The sequence below is a fragment of the Equus quagga genome, chromosome 3, assembly GCF_021613505.1.
Source record: "Equus quagga isolate Etosha38 chromosome 3, UCLA_HA_Equagga_1.0, whole genome shotgun sequence".
NCBI lineage: Eukaryota > Metazoa > Chordata > Mammalia > Perissodactyla > Equidae > Equus > Equus quagga.
In genome coordinates, this window is record NC_060269.1 from 77,765,169 (window position 1) to 77,782,575 (window position 17,407).

A 17,407-nucleotide genomic window follows, 5' to 3' on the forward strand; every position below is an offset into this window, starting at 1 on the left:
CCCCAAAGCCCCCCAGTACATAGTTGTATATTCTTCATTGTGGGTCCTTCTAGTTGTGGCATGTGGGACGCTGCCTCAGCGTGGTCTGACGAGCAGTGCCATGTCCACGCCCAGGATTCGAACAGACGAAACACTGGGCCGCTTGCAGCAGAGCGCGCGAACTTAACCACTCGGCCACGGGGCCAGCCCCAGCAAGCCTGTCTTTTAAGTGATGTTAAAGAGAAAAGCAATTTCTTCTTGCCCCCATTAAGAATACATCGAGTGCAAAAATGTTTTAGACCTGCTTGAAGAAGTGACAAATTAAACCAGTCCAGAGAGCTCTTATGTCACAGTCTGGCCTGCCTGGGTCTTATCAATTTCTTAGAAAAGCAGAATTTTGTTTTTATTCATGGGATGCTCCATTTACTACATATCCATTGGGGCAATCTTAATGACTGACTCTCTTTGCTCTTGCCCTCCAAAGAAAAAGAATTGGTCAGTGTCTCTAAGCCCGAGTTATTTCCCAGGAAATTTTAAGTCTCTGGTAAAATAAGGCTTTTCTTCTCATCAAGTGTCCAAGTTACACCCAAGAGTACCAGCAGCTGAGTTCAAGCCAGGACTTCTCTTGCACTCCCATTACTCTTCGCCACTTCTCTTCAATAATGACTTGGAATTACGATGGTGGAAATGAAACTACAGTTAGGAGTTAGGAATAAAATGTGCTCACTCAGCACATTTTCTATGTTTACATTGAGGGAGAAATAAGGCTCTGTTGTTTTTTTAGATCATTTTATATCTGTATGTAAACAAGTTGAGATTCCCAGATGCCAAGAATTTGTCATAATCTTGCTTATTTTGTCCTTGTGATGCCTAGCTCTATGTGTTGTGTTAGATAGCTACACTCACAGGTGCTCCACAAAGCTGAAGGCAGAATCTGATAGAACATTTTTCTCTTGAGCAGGGTGATCTTGCGTTTGAGATTTAAAACGCATTATACTGCAGGTGTTGACCCAACCCCTGCTAATGCAGAGGAAAGCACAGCCTCATGACAGGAAAGGGAGCTAAGAATGTTTCCTGCTGTGCTTATAGCTCTGTCATCACTGTCCATTATTCTTTGTGGATGGTTTTATTGGCCGCTTTGCTCCATAAGTCTTCCGCTAAGCAGTTCTGATGTCAAAAACAACTCAATCATCCACCTGTCCATCACCCGTCATGAGTCCCATTGTGTCACGACTAGATGGAAAATTGCTGAATAAAATACCTCGCTTTTAATGTAGAACCAAAGTAAGACAACAAAGACTGTGGTTTGATCTTTCTCTAAAAGTAATAATGCTGATTCTAACCAGTCTCCACAATAGATGTCGCAGCAGCCAAGCACATTTATACAGAGTGTAACTCTTTGGATTGTCATCCTAATTGTCCCATCTTCCCCAAATGCTGTCAGCAATTATGACAAGAGGAAGTTCATACTTAGAACAGGATGTTTTGTCTTGGGTTCTCAGAGTTTTCACCTATTTCTTGTCACTTAAAATCACATCCTCAAAACACTGACATAGGCCAGGATAGCATAAGAGACTGGGTCAAGGATCATTTTTATTGGACATTTAGAGGGGATTGATGAAAAAGGAAGTAGATTGCCAATAATAAAAAGTTTTGCTTGTAAAAACAAACAACCCCTTCATTCTTCTTATTTGTAATCCAGATTACAAGTTAAATAATTATGTTTATGTGTGTTATATACTGTTTTTTTGCAAAACATTATTTTCTGAAAAGGACTCAAATGAAGACTGCAATCATCAACATTTTAGAATTTGTGACAACAGCCAGGATATTCATGCCTGCCCTCAGTAATTCTGATGTTAACTTTTGGTCACTGCCCCTCTATAGCAATGGTAGTACACAGAGGCTTGCTGGCTACGCTGGATAATACAATCAGTACAATTCTGATTAGCCATGGGCTCTGTGAGGCTATTTATTGATTTGTGCAAATAGAAATAATACTTTAATTGAAATAGTTTTATAAATCCTTGGCCTCTGTGAATATTATAATTGATCATATTTCCTTTGTTGCTATTAGAAAGCTGAGACCCCATATTTAGCATGAAAAATTCCCTACAGTGTGTGCTTTTAGACTAGCCTGTGCATGGCTTTATTGTTATGTGTATGTGTGTATGTGTGCTTGTGTATGCCCCATCTTACAGTGTGTATATATAGGTGCACGCACACACGCACATGTATTTTGTATGTTTGCATGCAAGGAATGTGTTTTGAGTTTAAACTGGGCAATAATTAATGAATTAACTAATTAAAGACTCTGAGACACTCCAACAGTTCGACTCAGATCATCTTTTCCGTTTGGATTAAGTCTTTGTGCCGTTGCCATTGTCGGAAATCTCCTGGTAGATGGTGCTGGTGCTTTATTTTAGCATGCTAAAAATGGGTCAGATAGTTCTTTCTTTGTTGTTTTTTTTTTTTTCAAATCTCATGGGTTTTGTTTTGTTTAATAGATTCTTTCAAAAAGGTAGGATCTTGCCCTTGCTTTTTAACGAAGCCTTTTGTTAAGTTCGAGCAGGGTAATCACAAACAATGTAAGACGTAATGGTGCGTGGTAGACAGAGTTTGCTCTTCTAAGGATTTCGGTTACACTCCAGTTTTTATATTCAGCAAATGAGAATGCCTTTAAAACCTCTCATCTGTATATAAAGGTGAGTAAAAAATAGAAAAGAATAGAAGTGAACAGAAGCTAAAACTACAGAATTTATGATAGAAATGTAGAGAGCAAGACGGCACTGCTTTATGAAAGAAAGAGAAATGCATTTCTAATATTTTTATAGAAAAAACCTTCAGATTACAATTTGCATCACATGTGGTTAGTACAGATAATTTAAAAGGAGGTTTGACAGTAGTCGTGTCATAATCAGCCTGTGAGGAGGGACTGTAATGATGGATTGTGCAGCACCTTCCCCCTCCCCACTGCCCACACAGGCTCAGCAGCCCAGTGGCTGAAGGCTACCCCTTCAGTGTCTCGCTCTCCAAGTGAGCGCCTGCGCTCCATCCGGCTCCTGACCCAAGACTCTGGGGCTCACTGTGCACACCTGATGCTCCCGTCTCCTTAGTTACTACACAGCAAAGGGCTGTATTGTTGTGTTTGGATTTCAAAGACCAAAGGAATCAAAATTCCTTAACTATCAAGAGTAGATTTTTTTTAACTGCAAAGCTAATTAGAAAATAACAGAGGCAAAGAAGAGCTTGGCTAATTTAAGCTTTTTATTATTCTTCCCTATAAAAAGCAAAGAGAAATAAAAAGGAGAGGGGCAAGAACAAAAGCTCCCAGCCCATTATTCTCTGAGCTAAACCTTGGAGGTGAAACCTATCCATTCTTAAACACTCTTCTGGATGTGGCAGCCACCTCATTACAAAGTGAGAGCACAGAAGGATGTGTTCAGCACAGAGTGAGGATCCTATCGCCTCTGCTTTTCTGTTGAGACCCTCTACCCATCTTTCCTTGGTTCTATGGTTGGAGGGATCCAGAATATGCCACTGTGGCACAATAATTATTTTGAGCTGAAGGCATTTGAGTTCCTGAAATCCCTTATCTGCCTAAAAGCAGAGCCTTCCAAAGGAACTCAAATGTCATAAATCCCCCACCCTGAGAGCAACTGGGAAAGACAGATTTTTATCACCAGAGACAAACAATGACAAGTGGGCAGCACACCTAAAAGACCTTGTCACAAAACTATCCTCTCTCCCATCTGTTCTCCTAAGGGCCCATTTATCTTACCAAAAAGTCATTTGTTTCACCGTGAGTGCCTTTCTCTATGCCCCCTTCTAAAAATTAGTTTCCCCATAAGTGTCTTTCTCCCCATCCCCTATATGCCCTAAATGCTAACCACCACTTTGAGTCACATTTCTCAGTGAACTCCCTTATGTACATAGGTGATTAAAATCTGTATTTCCTCTTGCTAGTCTGTCTTCTGTCATTTTAATTTGCAAGTCTCCAAGAACTCAACCCAAGAGGGTAGAGGAAAAGTTTTTCCTTGAAGACAGGGTTTTATGTTTACGCTTAACAATTTTAGCTGATAAACAAATGGCAAGCAATAGGAGTACATAAGGAAGCCATTTGGTATAAACCTAATTTGGCCTGACCTTGTTCTTTCAAAAGATCTGACATGGCCCTTGAGCATGCATTGCATATCTGCTGTAAACATTTGCTATGTCCCAAAGACAAGAACAAATGGCCTAAAGATAAAGGTAAAACTTCCCCCACAATGGCATTTCCTTAAGGTTAAACATCTCTCCCTAGGCTAGGAATTGATTACTGCACCCACCCTGTGACCACCCAGCTTGAGACAACAGACAGGCTACCTGCTGCGTCCACTGAGACAGCAGACCTACTACCTGCTGTGTTCATCAATCGCTGTGCCAACAGAGCAATTTCGTGACTATTGTAAAAGGGGCATTTCAATCATATGTGACATATGCTCTTTGATGGTATATAATCACTCTGTACACCCTCACTTCTTTGGTGCCCTTCCTTCCTTGAGGAAGGAAGAACCCAGGCTAAGCTAGTCTTCAGATCTGGCTCATAATAAATTCACCCCAATATTCATTTATAGATGGGTTATGGATTATTTTTGTCAACATAGCAAAAGTTGTCTCTGACATTTTTTTAGGTGGCTTCCAGAGGTCAATGTATTATAGAATGGCATGTATATATATATTAAAAAGATAATGTTATAACTTGTATACTCATACGCATACATAAATTTATTCCTTATAGTTTTCATATATGTCCATTTTCATAAAACTGTTATTTCTGAGATACTGTTAAGACAAAAGGAACCTTGAGAAAATGTTGTGTTTAGTAAAAACTGTGGACTCTGGTAAATGAGAATTTTTCCCCAATTTTTTTCTTACTATAGAATCCAGTGATTCAAAAGGAGATTACATTTCATCTAATGCATAGAAAAAATTTAAATTCAGCTTTACATTACCAAAAATTTTAGATTTGGTACTTTCTTTTCTTTACCATTTTTTCATAGCTTGATGCCCAAGAGAAAGATAGAAACTTGGCCCTCCTTTGTATTCCTTTCTTATTATCTGTTTGTTTTAGACCCTGGGTGGCTAATTTATGGATAGTGATAAAAAACACAACATCTAAGCAACACCTAGCAAAAGGTATACGGGTATAGATATATAAAAATCTGAACTTAAAATGAAAAGAAGATTGATACTGCAGTCTCTGAAGTATTCTTCATTCAACAGGATGCTTGATAGAAGTCCTGTCTTTTCATTTTACCAAAATGTCTAATCATGTCACTCCTCTACGTAATAGTCTTCAAGATATTGCCAAGTCATTTAACATGGCATTCAACCCTAATTATTTCACTTCCTCTGCTCCTTTATAACTCATCACAGTACCTATCACATTCTATTACATTTATCTGTTTACTTTTATGTCTTCCCTACTAAATTAATATTCCATCAAGACAGGAGCATTTAATGTCTCTATCCCCAGAAATTAACAAAAATTATGTCTGTATGCCAGCACTTAATTCTTATGTTTAGCACACAGCAGGTGCTCAATATGTGTACTGAATGCACTCACATTTGGAATGCCTCCTCTGATCTTTCTGTCTGCTTAGTTCTTATACCTTCATTAATATTATTAAGTTCAAAAACTTATCTTTGTAATGGCTAGTCTCGTCTCAGACTGAATTAATCACATACTAATCTATGCCATGGCACTCTGTCATACCACCGGTATCACATTTAAATGTAATATTTTAAGTATTTGTTTTGGCAAAATGAACTTTAGTGGAACTGAGGTGGGCTTGGTGAGTCAAGGAGTTGAAAGAAAGATTTCTTGGACTCTCAAGGTCTGGCAGTAGTGCTCTTTTATTCAGAGAATGGTATGGAATAGCATGGGGACAGGACCTGTGGACAGTAAGAGCTCCCAACATGGATTAAGGGTAGGGCTAAATTTAAGGCATAGGTATGTGAGTTATCTCTTTACAAGACAAAGGAAAGAATATGCAAAAACTGTCATTAAAATGGTATCAGTGCAGGTGGGGTCTGGTTATTGGGTGGTACTATAACTTTAGATAAGAATCAGATCGGATTAAGTCAGGACGTCCTATGCTTCCTGAAGGATGTTGGTGGTGGGGGGAGTCAGTTCCATGAGGTTGCCAGACAAGCACAATAAACAAGAGCAAGATCACTATGCAGACTTACGTCCTTGCCTTCCCCGTTAAGAATTTCTAGAGATAAGGTTATCCCCCCTTCCTCCTGGTGCAGAGAGGGAGACACCCCTACAGATGGAGATCTCCCTTACAAACGTAAATGTCTCCTAACAAAGGGCAAGTAAATTCCACTCCTCAGAGCCTCCTTCCCATCTGGAGTTTTTAAAAGTAACCAGCACAAAATAATCCTCATCAGAACCATTTTAAAATGGAGTCAGAGCTGCCTTTCCAGAGAAATGCTCTGCTGACTTGAACCCTGGTCTGGGCCAAACCTTTGGACTGGGGCAAAATGGCAACTGTTTTATAAGCAATTGTTTGAGATGTCAGCAGGAGAATGGACATCCTGATCACAAAGACCAGTGACTGTGGACTTTCTGAAGATAGAATAAATAAGTTAATCAAAGTTTAGCCAAGACTAGCTCTCTGCCTCTAACTCCAATTAAAATTCTTTGGAAGAAGCTGGCCTGGTGGTACAGTGGTTAAGTTCTCATGCTCCTATTTTGGTGACCTGGGGTTTGCAGGTTCAGATCCAGGACAGGGACCTACACACTGCTCGTCAAGCCATGCTGTGGTGGTATCCCACATACAAAGTGGAGGAAGATTGGCACAGATGTTGGTCAGGGATGATCTTCTTAGCTCAGGGCCAATCTTCATCACCAAAAAAAAAAAATTCTTTGTAATACAACTTCCCCTCTTTGCCCTTAAAAGCCCCTAAGTTTTACGCCTTAGCAGAATACTATTTGGGTTTCTACCTGAATCTATGCTCCCCAAATTGCAATTCTTGATCCCAGGTAAAAACTTTGCCTCTTAAACTGGTTTCTGTTTTTGAAAGTTGATATATGGTGTCATAAAGTGGGAACTGAAGGGATCTCCCCTTCATGGACCAGCATCCCCTGAAAACAGGTTTGGTGCCAACACAAGTCCTTTTGTGTGCTCACCACTTCCTTGCACTCTGACTCCTCCAATCGTGAGTCCTCTTAGGGTCTGAACTTTCTCCCTTTTGGTTGAGGTCTTTGCCTCTCTTTGGGATTCTGGGGGCAACAGTCCAATCGGGAGTCGATTGACTAGTAGTCAGTTGTCTCCAAGCTGGGTTATGGCTATTGCCCTCTGGAAGAGTTTCTCTGTTTGAGCCGGCTATGGCTGCTGCCATCTAAGGGTTTATCCCTTATCTGGTGAGTGCTCAAATCCTGTGTTTTGTGTTGTTTGTTCAAACAGCTGTAGCCAGTGAGTTGGAAGCACAGGTAATAACCTGGGGCTTGCAACCATAGGTATCTCATCTTTTTGTCCTTTTTTCTGGCTCTTCTTTAACATGGGAATTTTATCTTCTAAAAGTTCCTCCTTTGAGAACTCTAGCTGGGTTTATATTTAAGAACTATGCTCCTTCCTCTTGTAAATTTTTGCCCCAATGCACTGACAATACTAAAGATGATTTAAAATTACAGTGGTCACTTTGGGGCTGTTTTGAGCTTCCAAAACTTGTCTTTTTGCACACTAGATTTGAGAAGCATGAACCAGACAAATTGAACACAATCTTTAATTTCTAAAGACTCAAGCTCACCACCTTCTGGCACACCTGCTTAAAAACCATGGTCCCAGAAGCTATAAATATTTACAAAAATCAGCAAAATCTTACTAAGCTTGTTTCATGTCCTAAGAGCTTGGTTTGGTAACTGTCAGGTTGGGGGCCCAAAATATGGTCAGACAGAAACGTGGATTGTACCCCAATTGTAGTTACAGTCTCACCAAACTGCTACCAGTTCCAGGCGGTTACACAGACTGTTAGAAGGAATGTTCCAATTAGAGAAGATCACTTAAGTGCACTTAAAGCAAAGGCTTAAAAATTCCAAAATAGCCTTATTGAAAGTTTTGTTGCACATAGCCAATGAATAATTGAGATATAAGAGGTACCTAAAAGAAAACACTATATAAAAATTGATAAGTTAATGACTTTACAGACACCCCTATATCTACTTTGGAAGGAGAACCCCTTATGGGCCCCTTCCAGAGTTAATGAGACTCTGAGAGATTTTCTGACACACTGCTATGTTATTCCCTTAAACAGCCAAGGGGAAGCTAAAATTAAAATTTAATGGAACTGTTTAATACTGCCAGAAATGTTTGCTGTTTGTCCCCGCTGAAACTTGACAAGATATTTGAAAGGATTTAGTAGCTTATGGTCAGAAATTTGGTCAAATTGAAAGCTGATATTCAGAGCCAGATAGGAATATTTTTAGGTCCTCCTCTCTAAGATAAATAAAACTATGTACCCAGAGGAAAAGAAACAAATTAAAGACAATGTAATTAGATGGGTATGTCAGTCCTTGAAAAGTGACTAACCTCCCCTGTTCATCTCAAAAAGCTTGTAGCCTCTCCAGGAACGTTATCTAGACCCTCCCTGGTTCCTAAGACTGAAGGGAAAAAGAAGCTTTTGGAGATGTACACTTCTATGGAAGAACTCATCACCAAAAATCCAGGGAAAATTTTTTAAATGGAGGCCATGAGCTCTCTGTTTGCATCTGTCTGTGTGTTTAGCATATGTCTATAAATGTATGTTATAAATATGTGATGTTTTTCTACCTCTGGATGGTATTATCAAGTCTAGTTTAAAAGAGAGCTTTGTTTAATTGGCTTAAGCACAAACAAGTACTATATAAATTGAGTAACTCTCAAAAATATAACAGAAACTAACCCAAATGAATTTCAGGATTGTGTGATCTAGGAAACTTCGGTATTAAAGCTAATTTAAGTTTATTGGGGTAATTGACATAGGAACATCTTTAGAGTTATCAGCATTAAATATAAAATTTTTGTTCTACCTAGGTTTTACTAAAAGTCAAACAAATTTACATTATCTGTGCTACAAAAGTTGGCATTAAAAAACATTGATGACTGACTTTGTCTAAACTCTCATGAAATTTTTGTAATTAATCTAAACATAATTATTGGGACCAAGTAAATGAAATAGATGTAAGTAAGATAAAAAGTTTTGGGTACATTTTTTAACAATAATTATGTGTATGTTATAAGTACTTAAAAATAACCTCAAACCTTTTTGACAACTTGAAACCTTAGAGTTTTGCTAAATTAAATTAAATGATAGAAATCTATTGAGTATCTAGATCATTTCAAATAAGATAAAATATTAGATATTAGTTATTAAACATAGGTTTATGTTCTTTTGGCTTCTTATTACAGAAAACCTAAAAGACCTTTAGGTCTATTAGTAAACATTTCTTGTGCCACATTAAAAAAAATTATCCTTTAGGAAAATGTACGTTTTCAGTGAAAGAATATATAAGGAATGGAGATCTTTTTAAGAAAGTAAGTTTGTCTTAAAGTAAAACTGGTCGTGGGAAAGATGAAAGCACAAATTCTGAATGCAAAAAGAGAAACTTATAGAAGGTTTATGGAAGTGGAACCGTCAGAAAAGAATTTTGTGCATGGTCAAGTTGGCTGAGATTGGGATGAATTTAATTAAGTGAGTTTTAATATCTAAAGTAAGCTGGTACAAAATTAGAATTTGATTTTCTTTCAATTAAAAGGACAGTTTTCTTGAACTGTTGGTTTGCTCTGAATAAGAGATAGTAAAAGGTTTTCTTATTTCTATTTAATAGTAGTCTGCCTAGAAAATAAGAATTCTATGCTTTGTCAAAATAATTTCCTATGTTCAAAAAGTTGAGGCCTCTCTATTATGAAAGTTAAGGTTTGAGTTTTTTCCCAACTGTTTAACTTTCCGTATTTGCCTGAAAGTCTTTGCAAAATTGTAATTTTTGCTAAAAGGATAACTAAGTATTATTTCACAGTGACCTGTGATCCTGTTTGATCCAGTGTTTTAAAAATTTTTGATATTTTTGACAAATCTCCCAAAATTCAAATCCCAAACGAATCCTTTTTTATTCTTCTGACCTGAAAGTAACTCTGAGAATTTCTGGTGGATCATAAGACTTCTCATTGAATTTGTTCTCTCTTGCTATAAAAAGGGAAATATTAAACTGACAAGACTTATTAAGTATATTAAATTGAGTGGGAAGCATTGTCAAGTAAATGATGATAAACCTTCTTAGATTATATTGTGTTCTAAGTGTTACTAATATGTGTTCTAAAAATTATATAAAATTTCTAAAATTCTGATATATCCTGGTATAATGTTATCAGTCATAATTCTAGCCACTATCTTAAAATGTGTGCCATTGAAATAACCAGATTTCCTTGTCAATTTTATTAGAATCAAATCTTTAACCATTCCATTTTAAATCTTTTGTCATTTGCAGTTAGTTATTGTTTTATTCTCATGCTTTTGCAAATATGTTTCACTTTTGGAGAAATTCATGGACAAGACTCTGATATCTAAACTCTAGAATATGGTTTTCTGATAAATTTCAGATCATAAAACTGAACTAGGTGAGAAATTATAGAACGGAGAAACTGATTGCTTCATAAAACTGTTAACCAAAAAACAAGAACAAATATTAATTACATGGGATTACATGAACTGAGGAAGATGCTCTAATATTTCGTTTTTCCAGATTTAAAGAAATCCTTTCTCTGAAGCTGTCAACAATTTGGTAATATATACCTTATGAACTAAGATGAAATATTTACTTTTTCTCCCTACCTGATCCCTCTAGAATTCAGAAACTCTCAGTGAGCATTCTTATTTTCATTTAATCAGGCCAAGTTTTTAACATAAACAAATTAGTTTTATTGAATTATATTTGGTAAAAAAAAATTAGGGTAATTGTAGAGAGAAAAATCATGTTTGCACTTTTGTAGATATTAGATCCTTGTCCTGTTAATTCTTTTTGAGTTTTTGTTATATACCTTCAGATTGGATTCCCCTGGCCTAAGGTATTGTCTTTGGTCTCATCGACTCTTTGCAGCATCTCTTTGGGAAACATCAACTCATTCCATATGAGATAGCCACCAACAGATCAACATCTATTGGTATATAACCTTCTGCTGATCCTTTCTTGTCTTATGCTAGTATGACCCACTACTGTAAGTCTCTAATATTTTGTACTCAAGCCCATCATCAACAGGTTAAAGAAGCTTTCCAGGATTCCAAATTAAGGGATCCTGTTGGTCACAGTCTAGAGCCTAGTGGCTGAGTATTCTAGAAGCATCATCAGAGGAAGACAGCCCTCCAACTCCATTGCAAAGGACCTTACCAAGTTCTCCTGATCACTGACACTGCTGCAGAACTAGAAGGCATTTAACCTTGGAGACACACTCACAGTCAAAGAAGGCTCCACTTGACTTCTGGTCTTGTACAAATGCTGGCGGCCTCCAAATCAAATGGACTAGGAAAAGAAGCAACCGACATCTGAGGCAGACAGCTTTCCCCACATATCCAGACCAGGCCTGTACACCCTTTACTTGCTGTTCCTTTTTACTTTATTTTCACCCTCTCTTTCTTGGAAAGACAATACTTTCATCCACACCTCCCAATGTATTGCAAGAGGGGGAAATCTTTCTGACTGTTGGATTCGTCAACAGAAACCTCATTCTGTACATGAATCTAGAGAAACCTTTAGTACACTTAATTACCAATCTCTCTGCCATTCCTCCCCTAGTTCCTTGTTAAGTGTCTAGAACTTCTTGCCTAAACAATTGAACCTTCAGAGATTTAAGAGGTAACATCTACAACTGTTGTAAATAGCTCTTGTTGAACTTGGGTAAACACCTCTGGCAAGGTGAAAACAGAACAAGACAGAAGTTGAGCACATGCCAAATGGCTAAGTGCAGTGCCCATTGACATCCCGTAGTTCTTTGCTCTCTTTAGCTGGCTGCCCTCAGGAATTTCCTCCCAATTCAGATCTATTCTCCAATTTGGACTTAGCATTTGGTTTATTATTATAGGAATTCTGGCTGTTATAAAACTTTGTTTCTTCTACATGGCTCAATGTTATAAAGACACCACTTGTGTAATGGTCTTGGAAATGATTGCTGAGGCTTACAAGCTTTCACCTAAGAAATTTAGAGGAACTACAGATGATGTTTGCCCTTAAAGGAACTTCATGGTAAGGCTTTTCTCTGCACTGGCACTCTTGTTGCTTAAATGTGGCCTAAGGCTCCTAAGGGAACCACTTTCCCTCCTACATGAGATGTGGCATATGGGGAATGAGCTGACCTGGTGACGAGAGACTGACGATGTTTTGATGGCTAATCAGCAATGCTTTCCAATAGTTGATCAGCAATTCTTTCAAATAGTTGATCAGCGATGCTTTCAAAGAAAGATCTTGATCAAAAGGGAAAAATGTCAAAATTGACTTTAGTGGAGCCATTTTAAAATGGAGTCAGAGCTGCCTTTCCAGAGAAACTGCTTTGCTGTCTTGAACCCTGGACTGGGCCAAACCTTTGGACTGGGACAAAATGGCAATTGTTTTATAAGAAATTGTCTGAGACGTAAGCAGGAGAATTGACATCTGGTTCACAAAGACCAATGATTGTGGACTTTCTGAAGGTAGGATCAATAAGTTAATCAAGATTTAGCCAAGACTAGCTGTCTGCCTCGAACTCCAACTAAACTCGTTTGTAATACAATCCCCCCTTCCTTGCCTTTGAAAGCCCCTGACTTTTACTCCCTAGTGGGGATCTATTTGGGTTTCTACCTGAATCTGTGCTCCCTGAATTACAATTCTTGATCCAAAATAAACACTTTACCTCTTAAACTGGTTTCTGTTTTTGTAGGTTGACAGTTTCTCTATCTCCTTTCAGGTAAGAATTAGGTCTAATTCATTGTTATTGCTCAGAATCTAACGTTGTGTCTAACAAAAAAGAATTGCTGAATAAATGTATGTGAAATGAATAAAGGAGAAAGTTCCATGGCAGGAAATACAAGCTTTCATTTCCCTAGTGCTATGGGTGGAATTGCATCCCCAAAATATATCTTGATGTCCCGGCTCCCAGCACCTTAGAATGTGCCTTATTCAGAAATAGGGTTGTTGCCGATGTAATTAAAGTGAGATCATGCTGAAGTGAGGTGGGCCTTTCATCCAATATGAGTGGTAACCTTAGAAGAAGAGAATAGACAGACACAGAGGGAAGATGGCCGTGAATACAAAGGCAAAGATTGGAGTTTTGCTGCTACAAGCCGAGGAACACCTGGTGCTACCAGAAGCTGGAAAAGATAACGAAAGATCCTTCCCCAGGGGCTTTGGAGGGGGCAGGGCACTGTCACCATTTTGATTTCAGACCTTTAGCCCCCAGACCAGTGAGAGACTAAATTTCTGTTGTTTAAGCTGCCCAGTTTGTGGCGCTTTGTTAGAGCAGTGCTAGGAAACTAACATACCTGGTATGTTTAATGTCTTATTTTTGTTACTCAGGGTTCTCTCTAAAATGGAATTGGTTTAGGCAATAGAATAAAAGCAAGTGTGATATTTAAAGATTGTCTCTGCTCTGTAAGGTACTATATGATGTGAAGGGTCTCCCAACATGGCATCCACCTGAAATGTAAGCTCCTTGAAGTGAACAAACAAATGAATGAACTTGTTTTTACAAGTTACTGGGTAATAGTAACTTATGGAATGAAATGTCCTTTGGTTCCAAGTTGGGAGCAAACTGCCTTTAGAATCATGAAAGTGTGATAACACATTTTTACCTGGACTCTATAGTGACTGGAGGATACAAAGTGGAAGATAACAGATTCATCTATTCATCTATTCCCTCATTTATGCATTATCCCCTGTATGAGAGACACAGCAGTGAACAATACAATGAAGGTCCCTTCTCCTGGAGATTGCATTCTATTGGGGTAGAGGAGAAAAGACAAAATATAGGACACATTGGATGATGCTGTGAAAAAAAAATGAAGTGGGATAGGAAGATGGGGAATATTGGAGGGGAACTGTTCTTTTTCTTTTTTTCAGAGGGAGATTAGCCCTGAGCTAACCTCTGCTGCCAATCCTCCTCTTTTCGCTGAGGAGAACTGGCCCTGAGCTAACATCCATGCCCATCTTCCTCTACTTTGTATGTGGGACTCCTACCACAGCATGGCTTGCCACGCAGTGCCATGTCTGCACCTGGAATCTGAACCAGCAAACCCCGGGCCGCAGAAGTGGAATGTGCGCACCTAACCACTGCACCACTGGGCCGGCCAAGGAACTGTTATTTTAGTTGGGGTTGTCAGATGAGGTACCTTCCATAAGGTAGCATTTGAATGGAATGAAGGAATGAGCCATATATATGGATCTTATGGATCTATATGAGTATATATATGTGCAGATCAGATCTACACATATATACGTGTATGTGTGTGTGTGTATATATATACATTTATAATCTGACAGTAGAGTGATTGGGCAGAGGAAATATGTTCTAAGGTGAAAGTGTATTTTTGGAATAGCAAAGGAGCCAGTATTGCCTACATAATGTGAAAGAGTGGGAGAAATACGTGACATGAGATCAGAGAGGTAACTGGAGACCAGCTCATGTAAGCTATGAAGGCCATTGTGAGAATTTTTGCTTTTCCTCTGCGTGAGCCTGTTGATGGTCAGTTGCAAGCAGAGGAGTAATATCTGACAAAGGATTTCAAGCGTCCTTCTAGCTGCTGTGTGGGAGAATACACCATGGGGCAAGCAAGGGTAGATGTTAAGGGACTAGTTAGATGGAGATTGCGGTAAGCAATTTGAAAGGTCATGGTGACTTGAACTAGTGTGAGAAGCGGTTGGAGTCTGGATGCATTCTGAAAATAGAATACAAGATTTGTGGAATTGCCATAAGGTAGGAAAACAACGAGGCAGTGGATCTTGGAACCCAAGAGAGAAAGGACATTTACAGAGTTTCAGAGAGGCCACCCGAAGCAAGGAATGAAAACTCCCCATTGGATTTAGGACTGAGAGGTCACAGATGATGTGAGCTGTAATCACTGTGATAGTGAGGGACAGAATCAGGTTTCAATGGGCTAATTAAATGGCAGGTGAAGCACTGTAGACTGAGGGTTTCACACTCTTTCTGATGTACAGGCTTCCAGTGGGAGGAGAGATCAGCTGATGGCTAGAGAAGAATGCAAGATCAAAGAAGACTTATTATGTTAAAAGGTAACCTGAGGCATATTGAACATTTTAAGAATTTATTCGAGTAAAAATTGATTCAAATCAGGCAGCTAGATTAGATAATCCAGCAGATAGAAAGGACATCAGAAGAGCTGTGCAAAATGAAAGACTCTTATAGGCAGAAGGGAGCGGGAACAAGGAAGTTATACTTGACAAAAAGCAGGCTGACTCTTATAAGGTCACTTTCCTTCAAGAGATGGCCGGGTCCTAACAGGTGGATCACCTAACTAGTGCTCATCAGGTGATTCCTGATTGACTGGTTTAAGATTTCATTTCTGGGAGAGCTGAAACTGTAATTAAGTCAAGTCTTGGTTTGATGGCAACGGGGCTTAGCATAAATGACTCCATTTTGAGCCTGTTGTCTTATTTTTTAACAGTTATAAATGGCAGAGACTGTATAGCGTTTGCATGCTGAAAAGGGAAGAAAGTTTTAAGAGACATCTTTTGAACATATTACAGATGGAATAAGTTACAGAGTGAGGCCCTGGAAAAAGTGGAAGGCTCTTATTTGAAGGTCTGGATTACGCCTAGTGAGTAGAATATCTGCCTAGTGAGAAGCATATCTGCACCAGGTGTTAAAATCATTGTTGGGAGAGTCGTTAATGTAATGGCTTAAGTAAACCAAGTAAACCAAGTCTAGGTTACCAGGAATGGAAGCCAAGAGAGGACTAACTAATTAGAATTATCTCTTCACCCTCATAAAAGCTAGGAGGTTAAAGTAAGAAAATAACAGTGTGGCCCACAGTGAGTATTCCATTAATGCTCGTTCTTTTCTGAATGTTCTGAAAAAGATATAAGAATACGAGACCCCAAAATGTGTCAGAATTAGAGAGCTCATTACCAGCTCTGTGAAAACTTGCCTCAAATAGGACACTGTAGAAACTTGGCAGAGAAGTCTTAACAAAGGTAAATCAGGAATTCAAAGTCTCTTCATGCACCTTAATAAAGGAAGGGGCTTTAGGGAAGCCAAGGCACAATGGCGCGTGATTCAGACAGCTCATCAAGAGTCCACGGACGCAGCACTTCTGAGTTCTCTTCGAATAGATTCTGTACTTGCTAGACTCTTAGGAGAAAAAGAAATGCTAGAAATACTCCTAGTGATCTCTGAGACAAATGGAGCCGACAATTCTTTTGACTGATTTCACCTTATTCCTATTTCAAGGCAAATGCTGCTAAATATAGGCCCATTCACAGTCAAAAATGAATTCCTATGATCATGTATGTATTTTAAAATATGCTTTAATTTTTTTCACTTATCTTTACTTTTCGTACTTTCATTTTTCTTCTTTACACTTTCCCACAAAGCTTTGAAGAATGAGCCTTGTTGAAAGAGTCTATCTGTCGAATAATCCCTCTCTCTCCTCCTCAGTCTCAGTGTTCCTCTCCTTCCTTTGGCAGTCCTCTCCTGTCCTGCTGGATGACTTGCCTCATTTCAGGCAGTGAGCTTGCCCTTTGTACCTTTCAGGCCACCATTAGTTATTTCAAAGGTTTTACAGAGCAATGATAAAGGAAACTGCTATCTGAAGGACTTGCTCTCTGTATTATTTTTTTGGCTTTGACAAATACCCATTGGTAATGAAGACTTCAAAGGGCCTTGATTAGGGCCTAAGAAAGGAACAGCAGGAAAATTAATTACCTGAAGCCAAAAATCCTATTTTCTCTTTGACATCCCAGGGCTGCACTTTAAAGGCAATCAAATGGAGTGTTGTTTGGCAAATAGTCAGCCTTTCTTGAAAAGCTGAGTGTAATTAGATGCTCTCCTGTCTGTCATTAAAGACAAATTGTTTGTAAATGGTTAACATTTGAGTATTGCACTGTGTCTTCAACCTTTATCATAATTGCATTTCCAATATTGACCGAAATATTCTAAACTGAAAAATAGGAGCTTATTGCAAGGCTAATTGCTTGGTAATAAATTACTGCTGCTCTTAAGAAAACTCAAACTATTTATTTATTTTGCCTTCATTTTCTTTAGGGGTTTTGATATTTGCAATTCAAATAATCTCAGAAGAATTCTTCTGTGAAAGGAATCATCCATCCCCTAATAGTGGCTAATTTTGTTCCTAATTGGGGCTGTGAACCATTCAAAGAAAAAAAACTCTCAACCCTCTCCAAAAGCCACTGGTTTGAAAG